The sequence below is a fragment of the Balaenoptera physalus genome, assembly GCF_965194825.1.
Source record: "Balaenoptera physalus genome assembly, chromosome: 18".
NCBI lineage: Eukaryota > Metazoa > Chordata > Mammalia > Artiodactyla > Balaenopteridae > Balaenoptera > Balaenoptera physalus.
Window position 1 is genome coordinate 5641978 of NC_138899.1, and position 20096 is coordinate 5662073.

Below are 20096 nucleotides of genomic sequence, written 5' to 3' on the forward strand. Positions count from 1 at the left end.
ACGATCTGCAGCCTCCTGCCTGTTAAACTGTCACCTAAGATATTTTTAGAAATACATAATCTAAAGAAGACAGAAGATGAGGCAGGAAATCTTACGATGGCAACATCTGAACATCCCCTGCCACTTGAAGAATGTTAATTAAAAGATAACCTCATTCTGCTTATTTTAATTGCCAAGCAACACTTGATTTTTTTTTTTTAACCTGACACAAAATTTACTTTAAACACACGGCTTGGGCGTATAAGCTGTTTTCTCTTTCGCTAGGTGTGTGTCTGATGAAGACTTCCGCCTCCTTTGCGTGTGGACGGTCTAAGGCAGGTCCCCGCCCCCCGTGTGCCCTGAGATGTCCTGTTGGTTTCTCTCTGGACTCCCAGATGCCTCCGGGAGGCGGAACATGTGGTTGTCAGAAAAACACAAGAACATATCATGAGACTTTCATCAGTAGCCACAGCTGGTATGTACCAAAGGTTTAGAGCTTAATCAGAAAGTTCTTATCACAGGGGCTTCTGTGGCCGATGGATTGATTGGAAACCCAACACAGGCAGTCCTGAGGTTGGCTGTGCAGGATAACAAAGGGAAGACAAAGGCAGACCAGTTCTGCCTTAGGTTTATGTGCGGGCTGAATTTTTTTTTGAATCATGTGACTCCAGCAGTAGGAGGGGAATTCAAAAGCCCTGCAGCTGGGAGCCCCTCCTTGAGCCTCTGGTCTCCTTGCGTCTGAGTCATTTCACCGCCAGGTGCTGACTCAGGCTGAGGGCTATGGGAACCTGATTTAATGCGTCTGGCACAGGCTTTCCCAGGTAGAGCCGGCATCCCCGGGGGGCGGTGAGGGGGGGTGCGGCGGGCACTCCGGTTCCTTTCCTAAGTCACATCCCCCCCAGCCTGGCCCGGAATCTCACAGAGCATCTCTCGGGCGCCGAGATAAAGCCGGGCCGTGTACCTTGGCAGCCTGGACCGGGGCTGCGGGGAAAGCGAGCGCGCGGCGGCCACGGCTGTTTTGACAAAGTGGTGTGTGTTTTTTCTGCCCGAGTCTCTGGCAGCGCAGGTGAAACAATGTGCTGCTGGTATCTTGGCTGGCCACTCGTTCTCAGGCTCGGCAGGGAGTGCCGGGCCAGCCCTGCAAATGTTCCCAGCAAAGCTGTGAAAACAAACGGGCCGATTAGTTGGACAGGCTCCCCAGCTCTGGAGTGTTAACTGCCCTGGCTGCCCCGGCTTCCCAGCCCCTTTCCATTCTTTTATGCGGCCGGCCGTGTATTTATCAATTAACACCGCGGGGACCACGGTCCTCTCCTTCTCCTCCTCCTGGCATCCTGCTGTATCAAGCAGCATCTCTCACCTCTGGCCCTGAAATGAATGCTGATTCTGAGATTTTTATCTCCAAACATAATATATAATTCATCATTAGTTTTTTTTTTTTTTCAATAAGGGCAACTTTCATTATTATTATTATTTTTCAAAGCAATCCATGTTCACCCTAGAGATATGAGCGAATGCACATACACAACGGGAGTGACCTTTGAAGTATACATATTTGGTGCCTGACTTAAGCGTTATTCCATATGCCAGGAAGAGCTGTAGTGTATTCCGTGTTACACTATTTAAACGAAAATTCTAAAAATTCTTCTGACTTATCCCGTAGCCGATAAGGACCATCAGTTTCTTCTTCTTCTTTTTTTTTTTTCACAGTACAGTTGAGTATGTGAGTATAGGTCAGTTTTGTAAGGGTTCTTCAAATTCACTTGACTTTTTTTTTTTTTTGCCTTCCTCTGGTTTGATGTGAGCCAACCTGGAATAAAGGGAACTTGGGCGTCCCTTTTGAGGTGAAATCAGAGTGAATTAAAAAGAATGATTCCACCCTTCTTTAATCAAAGGCTCCAGAGATCATGTTTCTTTTAAAAAGGAAACATCAAGGAATAGGCTTGGAAAATTACTTTCATATTTTCTCGAGCATTTCAGAGCTACGGCACATTGTAAGAGTTGTCATTTGTTCCTAAATATCAGACTCTAGTATCAGCCTTTTGTCTGCTCCTGTCCTTCAGTGTATCAGGAGGTACTGAGCTTGCCCTTGCTTTGTCGTGAACAAGCTCAAGCTGTCAAATGACTAATGCTCTTGGAATCTCACCGAGGCATTTATTCTGCCTCTGTTGCTGTAAGCCCTGTGTTCTCTTTTGTGGCATGTCACAATATAGGTAATATATCTAAAGTATGGCCCTGACCAAAAGGGACTTAGTTATAGCATCACAATTTTGCTTGAAATAATAATCGTAAAATGATTAAATCTAGAATTAACAGGTCTGCCATATACATTCAGGTAGGTTGTACACTGCACAATGCCAAGAGTTTGGTTCTTTTCAGCTGTGAGAACAAGCTTAAAAACAACAGTATCTGTTTGTGTGTGTGTTTGTAATTAGTCATATGGACTAATTAACTTGAAACAGCGTTAAAACAGTAAAAGACACATTCACATAGGGAGTGTTGCTGTTCAAACATTTCACAGTGACCAGGGCGAAATACTAGTCCTTTATGGAACTTAAAAAATCAGAACAACTTATTTGTGAACTCACTTAATTGACGTTAACAGTATTCCATGCTGAAATTCTTGTTTGCATTATTTAAAAATGCATAATCCATATTTTAAAAGAAGGCATCACCAGTTGTTAAAATTTTTAGATTGATAAACAGCTTTTAAAAATAAATATTTCCTGTCAGTTCCAGGAACTCAATTGGCTGAACGCTTCACACAAGCCAGGTCTGGTACTTTAATTTGTTAAATAATAGAGAAAGGAAGAGAAGATATGTTTTTGTCAGAAACTAAATGTGTGTTTGTTGCTTAACCTGAGACCTTTAAAAATTAGTAGAGGCCAGAATCAATTGGAAGTGCCAGATTCCTCCCTCTCTCTCTTTCTTTTTTTTTGTTTTTTTTTACTTGTTTGTGTCCATTTTAAATAGAAAATAATACAATGACATTATTAATTTTACCGGGCAAGCTCCATTAGTGGTGCAACATTGGCATTGTGGGAAATGGGACTTTTTTTTTTCCCTAGAGAGGGTAAGAATTCTTACAGTTCAAAAGCTACATTGCTCTTATGACCCTTTTCTAACCATAGGTTGTTTAAAAAATTCCTAAATAATCAATTTTGTGAAAAATATTTGAGATTAAGACTAAAAATTTCTCATGTCCTAGAAAACTAGAAAGACTGAAATTAAAATAAAATATCCTTTTACTTTTTATTTTACATTACTCTGTTTATTGGCCAATTTTTTTAGTAGAAGCATTTAAAATATAAAGTTAATATTCTCAATTTCTTAATATTTCTTCAGAAATAGTGCAAATGACTACAGATGACATTTTAATATCATTGCGCTTTATTGAAAGATATTTGATACTAGGCTTGCTAAGATGAGGATAAAAATTTAAAAAAAAATGTAAGTTAAAAAGAATTTTAGACAAAATTTGAGTTAAATGCTCCCATCAAGATTGTTTCAATGAAACCAACCTACGTATTACTTTTATGAAACTCTGTGTTATTTTTTACAGTTTTGATTTCTCCCCAGCTCATCCCTTTACTATTTCTTTAATCTAGACCAAAAGTTGTATTAAAACAAAGAAGTAAAATCCTCTTTATTTCATTCTTTTCACATCATGGGTTCTGCTTGTTCGCTAAGTCATCATACGTCGCTGGCACTAAGTTAATATATAAATGAAAGGCAGTGAGTAACAGTAGAATACACACATCATACATGTTAACAAAGTAACTTTAACAAATAGTGTTTAAGTGTAGCTTATAATTGTGATTGTTATTAAAAGCATCAATACTTATGCACCTGGTATATGCATAGGACACCTATTAAGTCTGTTCCAAGAGGTGGTAGGGAATGGTATGCCATTTGTTAAAACAAATCCTCACATTGACTGCTTCAGCATAACTTCCTTTTACAAGGCAAAGGCTGTATGTGAGGTTTAAATACCTTCCAACCCAGGGTACAAGGCACCAACTTCTAAAATCTAGGTATGGACTTTCCTAAGCTAATAATTAGATTATGCTTTCAAATGGATGCAGAATTTGAATCTGAACATTTTTGATACCAGTCTTTTAATTACTCTTTTATTTTTATTATTCCTTAAAGCTAGAGTTTAGGCAAAACAGAAAAATTTTTCGTAATCTTTTTAATCAAATGCAAGACCTTTATAAAGAAGGGTCAGGAATTAGGATTCCTGGATAACTTAACATTTGTGCTGGACTGCTTCTTGGTTGCCATTCCTGGTACGTAGCGCCAGCTTGGTTTTTATATGCGAAGGCAAAGCTTTCCTGGATTTAAGTGACTTTGAAGCAGATATCATACATATTTCTCTAGAATGCTCATCATTACCTGTTTTTCTTGGCAAAAGTAACACAGATTTTGACTGTATTACATTCTCAAAGACTACTTTTTAGGGTAAAACATAATTCATTATTTTAAAATATATTCATTGTATATTTACTAATTTTACAAGGTAACTTCTTAAATTGGGGCTTGGACGAGTCTCTGGTTATCAATTCGGTTTATTTTACATAAGAGCACTGCATTCTGTTGCATTTTACCTGTTTCAGAGCAGTACCTGAGGGTCTGCTGAATGCACATTTCATTGCCTGCATTCATATAGTGTAAATAAGGTTTAGAGCGTGTTCAAAGTAATTGTTTTGCTAACAGTAATGACATGTTACTGATGTTGGAACAGTTCAGCCCTTGTCAGTGACTAACCTTTTTGTGCTGTAAGTTGATTTTCCCCATGAATTAAATTAAAATAGCAACTGGGTGGTGAAAATTATTAGATTGGTCCACTAGGAGAATTTCATGTAAAATGCTTTCTCTTTTAGTTGGTGGTAAAGTATTAGGTAAATTATACAGGAATTTTTGTTGGTTTGGTTTATTTATTTGATTTTACTTTGTACAAAAATGGAGTCTGTAAATGGGAGAGCAAAGCTTTTCTCAGATTTGTGGTAGCAGTCATGGCAGGTTTTAAAATATATTTGTTGCAAATGTAGACTCTGTAAATGTCTCTCAAGTTATGGTAAATTGAGATGTTTTACAGTCAAGTTTATTTTTAATGTTTGATATTCTTTAGTTTATTTTTAAAGTTTAATGTATATATTTCTGCCAGGGACAAATGTATACTCATAGTGTCACTTCTGAGTTATATGGTAATATTTTATAGGCTCAAAAAAGAAATGTCCAAGGGGAATATACTGTAAACTTCTGAAAAAAGATCCTTTAGAAATTATCTTTTCTCAAAAAGTAAAATTCCAGATTTCAGGAAACAGCAAGCAACAGCAGCTGCAGAAAACATTCGAGTTGAAATTTTGATCATTTTCTATGAAAACGAACTTTAAAGTAACGTGGAGGTCATGACCAGATTCATTGGGCTATATTTGGAAAATTGCTTTACCTGCTGACAGGGCAGTAGTTCTTCATCAGGTGGATTAATCTGCCCTCTTGTCTTTTCCTTTATAATATTTAGAAGATATTTTCCCTCCTAATAAAATCAGCTCAGCTTTAAAGAAGAAAATGCAGTCCTAAGAAATTTAATTTTCTTTTTAATTTAATTTGTTTAAATTTGCATGTTTCTTAGAAACCTCCCAGTGTCTGTCAAGCTTCATCTCCTGAAGGCAGGGCTGGAATAGTGGCCGGGCAAGGACCAAATAGCCTGTTACATCCCCCGGATATATTAGGACAGCTAGCCTTTTGAAAAATAAAAGCAGCCTTATTTACAGTTATGAAAACCCTTGCTATTTCCTTGTCTCTGGATGCCAAATATTTTATAGGATTTCTCCATTTACAAATCAAAAGCAGCATTTTAACTTGAGAAATCCTATAAACTTACAGCTGACTGCATGTCTTCTTCTATGAGTCTGTTTTTCTTTATCCAGTGTTAAATTTTTATGGTCTTGGGTGATAACTTTAAAAGCCTATTATGAAATTGAATTTTTGTCTTTCTGATTTGCTTCTCTTAAGAGGAAGTGCAATGTCTTTCCTTTTTCATGTAAAAGACCAAAAAAGAGCTCCTGTGGGTCCCAGAGGTGAAGTGGGCCTGCATCTCTGGCTAGATCTGAGTGCCGACTCAGATTGGGAACCCCCGTGGGCTCAGTTTTACGGCGCCTGGAAATTCAAAAATGACAGTTTGATGTTTAGATTTTGTGACCGAAAGGGAATTGACGCTAACACTGATGATTCAGGAACCGCTACTGTGTTTCCACTTCCTGGGTTTGGATTTTTAGATACCCGGATGCTGAGTGTCTACTGGGCAGAGTTCTGGAGGGAAGCGAGGATATGACTGCTGCTACCCCAGAAGCTTTTCTTATCTTTATTTCATGTCAGGAGAGCAGTATCTGGCTTACACAGCCAGGATCTGGGGGCCGTGGGTTTTACTTGTCGGGCTCTATCTTTATGTCTTGTACCTAGATATCAGTTGCCTTTAAACTGGGAAAAAAGGCTGCAATCTCCTTTGATAAGGGGATTTTTGGACCTCAAGCTTTTGTATATAGGCGCTAGATAGACATCTGTTCCTGGGAGTTGCCTTGGGGGATAGATAATGGGGAAAATCTACACTGAAAGCAAAAGGCTATGTTTAAAATCAATAGGATAAGTGGAATTTAATCAGGAAAGTCAACATCTAAATCAATTTAGTCTCACTACTATTTTTATTTGCCAGTGTACGGAACAGAGGCCAGCTTCATGTCTCATCTCTTAGAGATCAAAGTGGACTCCAATACCGATTTATGGTGGAAGCAGATTTATATTCCCAATTGCTCTATATTCCTTCGTGTTCCTCATAATTTTCCAACCTTCAAAGCCCTTGTTAAGTCTGAAATAGTACCCTAAAAATGTTAAGCCACCCGTATCTGGCAGCTACTGCACGCCTTAGCAGCTGAGAGGACCGAGCCACTTGATAGCTGTGTGATCTTGGATAAGATACTTAACTTCTCTGTGCCATTCTTCTCTACGAAAAGGGGATAATGGTAGTACACACCTCATAGGGTTGTTGGGAGGTTTACATATGTTAACGTATACAAAGCACTTAAAACAATGCATGGAATGTTGTAGGTCCTCTATGCACATAAATCATCTTACTTTATCCTTACCTGCCCTGTGAGCTTAGAAGCATTCTTTCTTATCTTCTGCCTTAGCCTGAGGTCCTTTAAAAGCAAAACCTGTGACTAATAAATAATACCTGAGAGCAGGCCTCAAGGATTGGGGAGTGAAACAAGGACGGAGGGAAAATCAACGTAAGGATGCACATTGTTGTCTACCATCAGGTTGGGCGTGATTCCGTGGGGCCTTTTAAAAAGGCTTAAGAAACACACTCAGGAACTGTCTACTTGGGATGCAAAAGGGGAGAATGTTTATCCATCAGCTTCCATCCTCCCATCAGTCACGTCTGGTAACTGCCCCACCCCTCCCATTTGTACCTGCTTGAGTATGTTCCCATGGGTACCACCTGCAGAGATGCCAAGGACACCCTGACACAGGCCTGACCTGAGATGCTTCCCTTGTACCTCCTCAAAGCTGGTGGGAGCTGGGCCCAACTGTTCTCTCCAGTAGTGGCAGGAATAAGAGGTGGGGTAGAGAATACTTGGAGTCACGTACAAGTGTCTAATACATCCCCATTTTACAGATATGGAAACTGAGTGTCTCAGAGAGTAACCAAGGCCACCTAGCTATTAACTCACAGAACCAGGTTTTGTGATTCCAAAGGTTGGCTTTTTCCATTCTCTTATATAATCTCTAATCATGAGCAAATCTCCTCCACTATGCTTTCTTTTTTTTTTTTCTTTTTGTGGTTTTTCCTCCACTATGCTTAAGGATGTATTTATTTCTGCTAAAAGTGTGATTTTTGCACACTTTTAGATGATTGGGTGAAAAAGTAGTAAAATGATTGAAAAATAGTTGAGATTAAAAACGGGAACATTTTTATATTGGGGAGAAATTCAAATGCAAAAGTTGTGACACAGCATGAACATCTCCAAATTTTAGTTAATGCTTTTTAATTTCTGTTGAAGTTCCCTTTTCTAAAATGATATTCAATTTAGTAGAGATGGAAGAAAATTCAATGAAAAATGGGAATGTTGCCAGTGGTAAAATTTTAGCCTGAAATTATGACTAAAAAAGTTTTCTTTCTTGTTCTCTTCCTCCAGTCTTTGCTCTAAATAAGGTGTGTGTGTGTTTTCCTGTGTACTAGAGGGTGTGATATTTCCCAAGAAACCAATACAATTATGATACTGCTTTCAAAAGACACGAACCGAACCTATGGCTTTGTTCTTGAGTCATACCAATATAATTTATCATTTTATTGTAGTTAAATCTGCAATATATTTGATTACTTATACAATCTGAGCAATGTTTAAGAAAAGATATGACTAACATTAGATGGAGCATATTATTTCTCCCCAAAACTTACAAATGAGAAGCTTCTAGAATTATAAATATTAGAGTCTCTGACTTAAGAAGTAAATAAAAATACAAGTCTTTATCAAATTTATTAATTTATTTGTTCTGAAAATCTGTATGGCAAGCTTTGTGTTTGGTGCTGGAGAGAGAAAGATAAAAGACATTCCTTGCCCTCCAGATGTTCACTGTACCATTGAGAAGTTAGATTGTAACTGAGTAGTTATAAGGCTCATTATTTCTGGAGTTTTGTAATAGTTTTTTCCCTGATCTTTCTACCACTCACATCCCTACCTGCCCTTACTTTTCCCCCAATCCCTGCTACTGCTAACTCCTTACCTGTTATCCTATTCCCCCACTGTGTCCTATAAATCTGGCATGTGTTTCAGCACTGAACCATTGGTAGCTCTTTCTGCCATACATAAGCCTCTATGCTTTCACATTTCTGCTTCAAAGTGTGTTTTTAGATGGTGTGTGCATTTGCTGATTTTGGTGTGGAATTAAGAATTGCTCTTTATCACTCGTTTGGGGCAGTTTGATTTTATTGAGCCTTTGTGTAGTTTTCTCATGTTTCTTTTGTCTGGAGTTTGTTGAACTTCTTGGATATATGAGTTGAACTTGGATATGTGAATGTATATAGTTTTCATCAAATATGAAATGACTTTTTAAAAAAATTTCTAATAATTTTCTTTGCTTTGTCTGATGTTAATGTAGCCATACCAGCTTTCTTTTGATAGAGTCAGCATGGTATCTTTTTCATCCATTTACTTTTAACCTACTTGTGTTTTATATTTAAGGTGTGTATGTTGAAGGCAGCACAGAGTTAGAACTTGCCTTTTTGTCTATTTTGACAATTACTGCATTTAATTGATATGTTTGGACCATTTATATTTAATGTAGTTATTATGACTGTGTTTAAATTTGCCATCTTGCTTTTGTTTTGTACTTATCTGTTCCTTGTTTTCTTTTCTCTCATTTCCTACCTTCTTTTGGGTCAATTTTGTGACCCCAAATTAGTAATTTTGGTGATTCCATTTTAACTCCTTTTTGGCTTATTAATAATAACTCTTCGTTGTGATTTTTTGGGTGGTTGACATATGCTTTAGAGTATGACTGGAACTTATAACAATCTTTATGTATAGTGTAAGAATCTTGTAACCATAAATTTCCATTTATTGCATCTTGATTTTGTGCTATTATTAAAACATGTTTTATTTATACATTCATTATAAACCTCTCAATACATTGTCATTATTTTTTGCTTTAAACAGTCTGTTTGCTTTGAAGAGATTCAAATAGTTTTTTCTTTCATTACTTTAGACATGCTGTTCCATTGTCTTCTGACATTGTTTCCAGTGAGTAATCTATTATCATTCTCATCTTTGTGTCTTTGTACATCGTATGCCTCTTTGCTCGTGCTTTTAAGAATTTCTCTTTTTCACCGGTTTTGGGCAATTTGATTTTGACATGTCTCTGTGTAGTTCTCTCCATGTTTCAGTTGCTTGGGGCCTGTTGAACTTCTTGGATGTGTGTATATACAGTTTGCATCAAATTTGAAAAGTTTTTGCCTATTACTTCCTTGATTTTTTTTCATTCTCCTTCTCCCCTCTACTTATGGGGACCACAATTACACTTCCATTAGGACGCCAGAAGTTGTCCTGTAGCTGGGTGAGGCTCTACCTGAGAACTAGAGCCCCCTCAGCACCTCCAGACTTATCCAGCTTTGTCTCCTCAACTCAGAGAGCTCTTCAGACTCAGCCTGGGTTTTCCCTTCCAGTGATTCAGCTTGGAAACTTTCTCCAGGCAGGAAGCTGCAGCAATCATAGAACTCACCCCATTTGTGGCCTCTGGCATCATTGTTCTTTGCCGTCTGATGTCTGAGGTCTTGCAAATCATCATTTCATATGTATGTTTCTGGTTTACTAGTTGTTTCAGTTGAGAGGATAAATGCTTCTGCCCCTCTGGTTTGAATTTTTATTTTTCCTGCACCTATTTTACACTTACACCTAAATTATAATCCTGAAACCAGTAAATAATCAATATTATTTATTGTTTAGCATACTTACTGTGTGGAAGAAAATAATGGGAGATATGTCTGTAAAATTAAGTAGAAATAAGATCATATTCCAGCTTTAAGTTCCCAATTACAGATTTTTAAACATCTCAGTATTCAGTGAGGCTACGTCAAAAGTTTATGACCAGGAAGTGATTGAAGTTTTGCCGATGAATATTAAACTAACGCTGAGAGGTAATATAACATGATCAATGAGAATATGGCTCTAGACTCAGCCTGCCTGGGTATGAATCTTTGATCTACCATATAATAGCGATGCAACCTGAATAAAGTGATTTAATTTTTAGGTATCTCAGCTCCCTCATGCTTAAAATAGCATTGTTGTGAGTATTAAGTGAGCTCATATTTGTAAAATATGTAGACAGGTGCCTGGCATACAGCTAGTGGATACAGCTGTGGAGGTGGAGTTTTCCATAGAAGGTCCAGGTGAGATGTTCAGGAGGGCAGGAGGAGAAGTCCTTTATCTCAGGAGAGAGAGCCCAGGGCGAGAAATACTTATGTATGAGATGACTGCGTGAAAATGATGGCTAGAAAGATGGTGTAGAGAGAAGAGGTCCGAAGAATGGCTTGTAAGGAACGAGGCAGAAGAGTTCTGGAGAAGCACACATTAATTAAAGAGGAGAATCAGGACCACCCAGTATGATCTAATTCCTGGGAAAAGAGAGAGTCAAGAAGAATGCAGTCTATAGACTCAGGAATGAGAAAAAGCCACGGTGTGTGGAGGATCATTGGTGACCTTCCAGAAAAGCATTTCAGCCAAGTCTTAAGTATCAAAAGTGACTGCAGTGGGCATGTAAGGGTGATGAAATCATGGAGAGTTTGCATAGCCTGTTTCTTAAAAGAAGATTTTGTGCTGATTAGATAACATCGGGAAAGTAGATTGAAGGGTGAGTTCGGTGAAGTCAAGAATTCTCTCTCCACCCTGCCCTGACATCACAATTTTACAAGCACATATTGGAGACAGAACGTCTAACAAAAGAATTTCAGACATCAGAGAAGGCTGGCGAGGAGGGTTCTTTCTGGCAGTGGTGGTTTTTCAGCATTCTTTGTATTACCTGACCCAGGGCCTCTCAGTGCTGGGCCATCTGTGTTTATATTTGCAATAATTTGTTGCTTATTTACTTATGCATCAGATTCACCTGATGAGCTTGTGAAAATGAAGATTCCAGGGCCCTCCTTTAGAGATTCTGTTTCAATAGGTCTGGGGTTCGGTCCAGGAATCCGCACATAAAAATGTTTTAGTTTTTGAATAGGCAATACATTCACATGGTTCAGAAGGTACAAAAGGATAGAGGGTGAAAAATTGCTTTCCCACACGTGTCCCTCAGCCGTTCAATTTCTCTATTCCAAAGCATTTGATTTTATCAGGTTCCTTTGTAACCTTCAGGGAATTTAAAAAACGCATTTGCCTTTTGTTGTTCTTATCTTTAACAAATGGGGAGACTTGAGCTTAAATATAATCATAGGGTAGGAGCTGTTAGCTGAAGGAGAGACTGAACAATACATGTAAGAGAGGAGAAAATCAATGGAGGATTGAACTTACAGATATGATTGATGGTTGGTGTGAACGGTAAGTAAACCTCTCCTCTTTAGACTTCTCGTTTTCAAAATGCAAATTGCAAGGGTATAGACCTGGAAATAAATGGTCTTCACATACTCGCTTCCTGTCTACATCAGCTTCAATGGTAGAAATCTTGAATGTATGTGGAACCATGGTCAATTGCATGTATGTTTCTTCTTCATTTAAAAAAATTTTTTTTAAATTAAAGTATAGTTGATTTACAATGTTGTGTACATGTATGTTTCTTCTTGATTATTCATTTTCTACTTTTTAATATCAACTTTACTAGACTAAACAAGTGATTAAAAACTTGCCTCTCTGGTTCTCTGAAAACATGAACTCTATACATCTTTTGTGGTTTTCTTTGGATGTCAGGCCATATGTTCTCAGACAATGCTAAAAGATATGACTAAACAGCACCAAAAACATTTCAATAAATAAAGACAAGCACATGCTGCTGAATTCCCCTTGGTTCTGTCATGTTCTGTTTATCTACCCCACCCTCTGCATTTTAAATAACTCTTCTGTCAACATTGTGGGTTTTCAAGTTTCAATATCATCTAAAGGTAAATGACCCTCTCACTAATAAGATTCTCCAGTTCTCAGCATATTTTTGCTAAAAGATTGTTATAAATATACAATGACAATAAAGAGTGAAGATTTTGGGGAGTTTTGTGTAGTTCCACTTTGGGCAATAGAGTTATATTTCTTCAAGGCATTTCTTATTTTTTAAAGTTATTTTAAAAAGAATAGTAATTTTGGAAAGTCCAACTCTATAATAGTCCAAACTATTTAGTCCAACTAAATAGTTTAGAATAACATTTCTCCTCGACTCTAATTTAAGGTCTCATGGAAAAGTTCAGAATGCAACCGTCTCAATTAAAGAATGTTCCCACTGAGCTAGTATTAAACCCAAGGTACATGGGGAATGCTGACGCACATTTATAGAAGTGCTATTTGAAATGAGATGGGTATATGGATTCAGGCTGAAGAGTGTGCTTTAAAATCTTAACAGTGATTGGATGTTTCAGGGGAAAAAAAAAGGAATGAGGTCAAAGACGATAATAACCCTAAATATGAAGGGAAAAAAACCAATCCCGTTAAGTATTCTTTCAAAGATTTCCCCTTTTAAATTATATTGAAGATAATTAGTTTGTGGACATTGTAGTTATGGAGGTGGGGTTTTTCCCCCACCAATATTAGGTGAATTTATATTTCAAAATCTGTTAATGCCTTTTAAGGGGTAGTCAGTTTAAGTTGAAGGTAAGTAGAGGACATTATTTCACTTAATTGGAGGGACGTTTAAAGATGGAGTGATTCTTCCTGGCATTAGAAAATGAAAGAAATTTTTGTTAGTGTGTCTTTGTATTCATTTTGCCTTTGATATTTCTACTAAGAGTATCTATATAAAATAATTCAGAGAGTAATAGAAGAATGGATATACAGCGTTCTATGACTTTGGGTGCTAGTTATTGGCATTATTCATAAATAGGGAAAGTTGAAAGGACATTTGATGGTATTCTTTGAAGGGTATTCAAAATTTTCTAGCATCAGTTAAAATATGAATATAACACAATAAACAAAAAATAAAAATATAAAACATGAATAAAACACTATTACATTTTATTTCCTACAAATAGCAAATGTATAAATATTGTAGATTATTTGAACTATGAAATAATTTTTTAAAAATTTGAGAAAACAAATAGTAGTAACATTTTCCAATTATAAGGAAACATAAATGCAAATTTGGGACATCTAGCTTATGTTAAAATATGGGAGGCAAACCTACATTATTAATAATATCTATTGCTCCAAAATTTAATTATATAATTATCACTGAAGTTGATGGAAAACTTTAAAAAATAAGGAAGAGTACAATTACTATATATATTTAGGAGGTAAGGAGGCCAAGAAACTTGATTGGAACCAATAATACCTCTCAGTTTGCCAAGTTAAAAAAGCCTCAGATTTCTAATATGAATAATATGTAAATATGAAACAAGAATCTGGAGGTAGCTTACCACATTTAACCCAGAGCTCAGAAAAGTAAAATCAACATTCACAAAATAGTTAATTGATAAGGAAAATAATGAAAATGTTAGATTTTAATCCTAAAGTAATCATTAAAGAACACTATGAATAATATAATCTTAAATTATGATCAGTGATGGTTTCCAGAATAATAATCATCTCTGTTTTGGAAGGTGGTGGTTATGTCATTACACAAGCCATTGTGCTGGGGAAAAATGTCAAAGGAGTGTAAACTAGAAAATTATTTGTTAGGTGAAGGCATAATCTCTCATGCATTTTAATATTTGTCCTTGAAATTTAATTTTGTTTGAGAAATTTGGAGAAACCTAAAAATCAGAGTGTTCATGTACAAAATGTCTATTTTTCTCTTTAAAAAATATTTTTGCTGCAAATTCTTAGATCCCATTGTATTCAAAAGGCCAAAGTGTTGCTACCTGGAAGAGATGGTATTTCAGGTCCCTCCAGGACCTCCCATAGAGTCATCTTTCCTGCCTTTGTGGCCCATTTGATCGCAAAGATAGTTTTTTTGGACTGATGATAAGTCATTCAGGAGATTTATTTCATCAGTTAAGAATCAAAGAGAAAGGGGAAAGGAAACCAGGGTAGAATTCTGAAGTTCGACACTAAAAATATTACTGCTTAGATGGACCCATTTTAACATCTTGCCGATGTGGACTATGGTTTCCAATGTGCTGCAACAGTTTCCAAGGTGCTCCTTGTTTTTTCTAACTGCAGGAGGCTGCTCAGAGCTGAGTAAATGGAAAACAGAACTGCTATGAAAGGAAATTCACCCAGGAAACTGAGAATCTTCCTCGTCAATGACTATCCTAAAATCATAAGGCACAGTTGCCAAACTTTACCATAGGATCAAGTATGGGTTTGGATAACAAGACAACACTTTAAAAAAACAATTTAAGGGCTTCCCTGGTGGCGCAGTGGTTAGGAGTCTGCCTGCCAGTGCAGGGGACACGGGTTCGAGCCCTGGTCTGGGAAGATCCCACATGCCGCGGAGCAACTGGGCCCGTGAGCCACAACTACTGAGCCTGCGCGTCTGGAGCCTGTGCTCCGCAACAAGAGAGGCCGCGATAGTGAGAGGCCCGCGCACCGCGATGAAGAGTGGCCCCCGCTTGCCACAACTAGAGAAAGCCCTCTCACAGAAACGAAGACCCAACACAGCCAAAAATAAATAAATAAATTAAAACAAACAAACAAAAAAACAATTTAATCTCAGTGCTTTCCTTTACAAAGAGGCAAAATTTTATTGTTATCAATATGGGTCTAAAGAATCAGTATTAATATTTTTAGGATTGTTTTATGGTGAATAAAAGTGAAACAGGAAGTACTTATTTAGAAAAAATTTTATGTCTATGTACATTAGAGAAATTTTCTCTTTTAAAAACACTGTTCTTTAAAATAAATTAGAAATTTGTTAGTTTTTTTCCTTTATGAAATTGTCACTCATTTCTCAGTGAAGATTCTGTGGTGTATTTGGTGCAAACAACCTTTGCCATTGTTTAGGCAGGTGTAAAACAAAGTTACCTTTGCTTTTCATTTATCTTAACAGAAAATAATGTAGATGTTTTTGAAATACCTGTTTTTTTTAAAAAGAAAACGTATTAATAGAAGAAATGGCTGTTTTTAGACATGAAGATGCTGTCTGTCTTTTATTTTTTGGTCTTTAATGTGTAAGTTCTAAATTTATTCTTTGGGTAGAAGAAAATGATTCTTGCTGAAAGACTAAGAAAAGATTTTAAATATGCAGGCTACGTAATGATGCTTCTATTAAATTAGGTCTCTGCTTTTGTGGGGTGATTTCCCCTTGTCTTGACTTAAGGAAGAGCTATTTCCCTCCATACTCAATTCTTCCTCTTGGCTTCCCTCCTCCACTTGGAAATGTGCCTTCCAGTGTCTTGTAATGTAAAATAGACACTTTTAAAAGTTCTGAACTATAGCACCAGGTTTTTTAACCCCTTTTTCTTTCTCTGTTATTTTTTACTCTGATTAAAGTAAAACAGACTAAAAAAAAAAAAAAAAAAAAGAAACAACTAAAAGCAATTAAACAAACCTTATTAACAACTCAACTTTTGCACTATTCAAGAAACCTTCCATTGGTGAATGGCTTGGAAGGACCTATTTGCATCAGAATGATCCCTCTTTGGTTTTCTTGTGTAACGTTAAAAATCACCGTATTTCCTTAAAGGAAGCCCAGAATGTGTGGTTTGTAAAATTATCACAGTTTGTACAATGAGGTCGTTACTTCCATGTGAATTGGTCTCTTAGAATAGTGTCTTAGAATAAGGAAAGAAAGGAGTCCCCTCCTGGTGTGTGTGTGTGTGTGTGTGTGTGTGTGAGATTTTGTTTTGTTTACAAGGGAATAAGGGCAATATGCTTGCTACACAGCAGCATTACTAGTGGTGTTCCAGAATTTACAGCGTGAGCAATGGCTGCCTGGACTTGGTATACACTCCCTTAATAGGGGATGGTAATTTAAGAAATGCTACTAAAAAAAACCCAACAAAAACACACTCATTGAGAAAAATATGTTTTTGACTTGGTGTATACCTACAATGCTTTTTTTTTAAAAAAAGAGCTATATTATAATTTTTTGACAAAGTCGGCTCAATGAATTTATTCATAAGGAAAAACGTTTATAAATCTTTTACTGCACATTGTTAATCCTTGGTACACACACACACAATTAAATTAGACTTTGAGTTTTCTTTTTGTAAAAAAAAAAAACAAAAAAAGAAAAAAGGTGAGTAAAACACTCTAACACAGGGACTCTTTCTCCTTGATGCAAATTACATCAAGAAGAAATATTGATGTAATGTTATATCCATATTGCTTGCAAGATTTGTTGCACGTATTTGTTGCACAAATAAATATTGATGCATATATTTGTTATGTGGGTCAGTAGTTTACTATTTATTTTATTAAAAAAAAATTTATTTATTTGGCTGTGCTGGGTCTTAGTTGCGGCATGTGGGATCTTTAGTTGCGGCATGCATGTGGGATCTAGTTCCCTGACCAGGGATTGAATCCAGTCCCCAGCATTGGGAGGGCAGAGTCTTAACCACTGGACCACCAGGGAAGTCCCAGTAGTTTACTTTTTAAATTGCGGTAAAATATAAATAACATTTGTCATTTTCGCCATTTGTAAGTATACAATTCAATGGCATAAAATACTTTCATAATACTGTGTAACCATCACCACTATCTATACCCCAAATGTTTTCATTGTCCCAGATAGAAACTCTGTACTCATTAAACAATCAAAATCCCTTCCCTCATTTCTTATAACCTCTACTCTACTTTCTGTCTTTATGGATTTGCCAATTCAGGTACATCTGATAAGTGGAATCATAAAATATCGGTCCTTCTGTGTCTGATTTATTTCACAAAGCGTAATGTTTTCAAGATCCATCCAAGTTGTACCATATATCAAAATTTCATTCCCTTTATGGCTGAATAATATTCCATTATATGTACATACCACATTTTGTTTATTTATTTAGCTGTTGATGGACACTTGGATTGTTTCCACCTTTTGGTTTTTGTAAATAATGCTGCTGTGAACATGAGGTGTAAATAATGCTGCTGTGAACATGAGGTGCAAATATCTATTGGTGCCCCTGCTTTCACTTCTTTTGGATTCTATAATCTGGGAGTAAACTTGCTGGGTCTTGTGAGAATTCTACGTGTAACCTTTTAAATAACTGCTACACTGTTTTCCACAGCAACTGTACCATTTTTGTAGAGTGAAAATGTGGATTCTGAATCTGGTCAAGTTCTAAAGTGCATTTTGCCATAAAATGAAGGTAGTCATTTTATTTCCTCCAAATATTTCTTATTCATCATGCTAATGGTAATGGAAATGTTCTGATTATAGCTGAATCTCTGGTATACTGGGAAATTCATTTAAATTATTGCTCAGATGAAAATGATTTTAATTAGATTATTCTATGGAGAACAATAGAGAAATACAATGGTCCACATCTCGGCACCTTCCCAGGTAGTTTCTCTCTCTTTCCTCGGCCTCTAATCTCTTGCTTCTCTCCGTTTCTCTTCGCTTCACTGGCAGAATAGTTATTTCCAGTGACTCTTCATTTTCTACAAAATCAAGCTGAAACCCTGAGCACAGTATTTATTGCCCTGTCCAAATCCTCCGAACTGTATTTCCTATTCTTCTTTCTGTATCTAACCCTTCGTGTATTCAAAGCTGATGGCAAACCGTAATTCTTGTTTGCAGTTTTCATTTGGTCAGGCTATGACTTTTGCGAAGAAAAGCACACCTAGTCTCTATTCTTTTTGTGTGTGTGTGTGAAGGTCTTTTTTTAAAAAAAAAATTATGGAAATATAGTTGATTTACAATGTTGTGTTAATTTCTGCTGTACAGCAAAGTGACTCACTTGTATCAACACACATATATATACATTCTTTTTCAGACTCTTTTCCATTCTAGTTTATCACAGAATATTGAATATAGTTCCCTGTGCTATACAGTAGGACCTTGTTGTTTACCCATCCTATATATAATTGTTTGCCTCTGCTAATCCCAAACTCCCATTTCCTTCCCTTTATTCATTTTTAAATCTCAGGCCTCATGCTACCTCCTTCATGAAATCTTCTGTTCCAGCTATATCCATTTCCCCTTCTGAGTCCCCCATCTCTGGGTCTCAGGATGCTGTCTGGGCTGCACGGACAGGTCCCCAGGCCTGTGGGGAACCCTGGTGGGAGGTCAGGGGAAGCAGAGCAAGAGGTCAGGGTATTTTGTCCTTGGCTCCCACTGTGAGGTCACTTCTGGCTGGTGATAGCTTTTGACTAAAGCTCGCTGCTTCTCTGCAGGAGTCCCTCTTTCTCTGTTCAGCCCTGAGTGAACGCTTGTCCCTTTGAGCTCGGGTGGTAACAGCTCCTGCTGCCGCTGGCCCCAGGGTACCGCGGTTGTGGTTTCCCAACACCCACACCTCTATTTACAGAGCTCCTTCTGTAAATAAACATTCTCAAAGTTCCCTAACTTGCAAGCCCCGTCTGTCTTCTCCAGAGACACTTACTGCCACATCTTCCTTCCTCACACGGGTGGAAATTGATCTCTCCTCCGTCCAAGTCCCTGGAGTCATTTGTCCCTCTTTTATGGAACTTAACACATAACACGTTTTAGGGATTGATGAATATATTTTAACTCCCGTTTTCAGATGATAAATTTCCTGTGGGAAGATATTGTTTTACCTGTTTTTACGTTTCTTGTGCTCCTTCTCTAAAAGAATGATTTTTTAAAATGACTAATATAGGGACTTCCCTGGTGGCGCAGTGGTTAAGACTCCGCGCTCCCAGTGCAGGGGGCCCGGGTTCAATCCCTGGTCCAGGAACTAGATCCCACACGCATGCCACAACCAAGGAGCTGGTGAACTACAGCTAAGGAGCCCGCCTGCTGCAATTAAGGAGCCCATGTGCTGCAACTAAGAAGCCAGTGAGCCGCAGCTAAGACCCAACACAAACAAATAAATAAATAAATATTTTTTTAAAAAGGACTATTATAAAAGCCACACTACAATGAATACTTTTGGTTTTAGGTAAAGGGTTTGACAGCCATCATAGACCCATTGTGCCCAAGGAGGATATACCCTAAAAGGTCACCTAATTTCAAAGAAAGAAAAATGCTGAGATGTATTCAAAGCAAATGAAAATTATATTATTGAAATAGCTGTAAGGACCTTAATTAAATTGAGACTTTGAAAAGTAATAGCTGCTTCTGTACGGAATCATTTATTTTGAAAGAGCTTGAGGTTGTGCTGTTTTAGGTCATAACAAATAGATACTTAAACCCACAGCAGAATATTTTTTTTAGGCAATATATTGGGTACACAGAACTTACAGATGGAAATTTGTGGAACAACATCTTGAAAATAACTTCACTCAAATTGGGAATTTCAGGTTGTTTGCAAACTCTTTTTCCTCCCCACTGTGGTATTTCTGTCAGTGCACAGACACGGGATGACATGAATC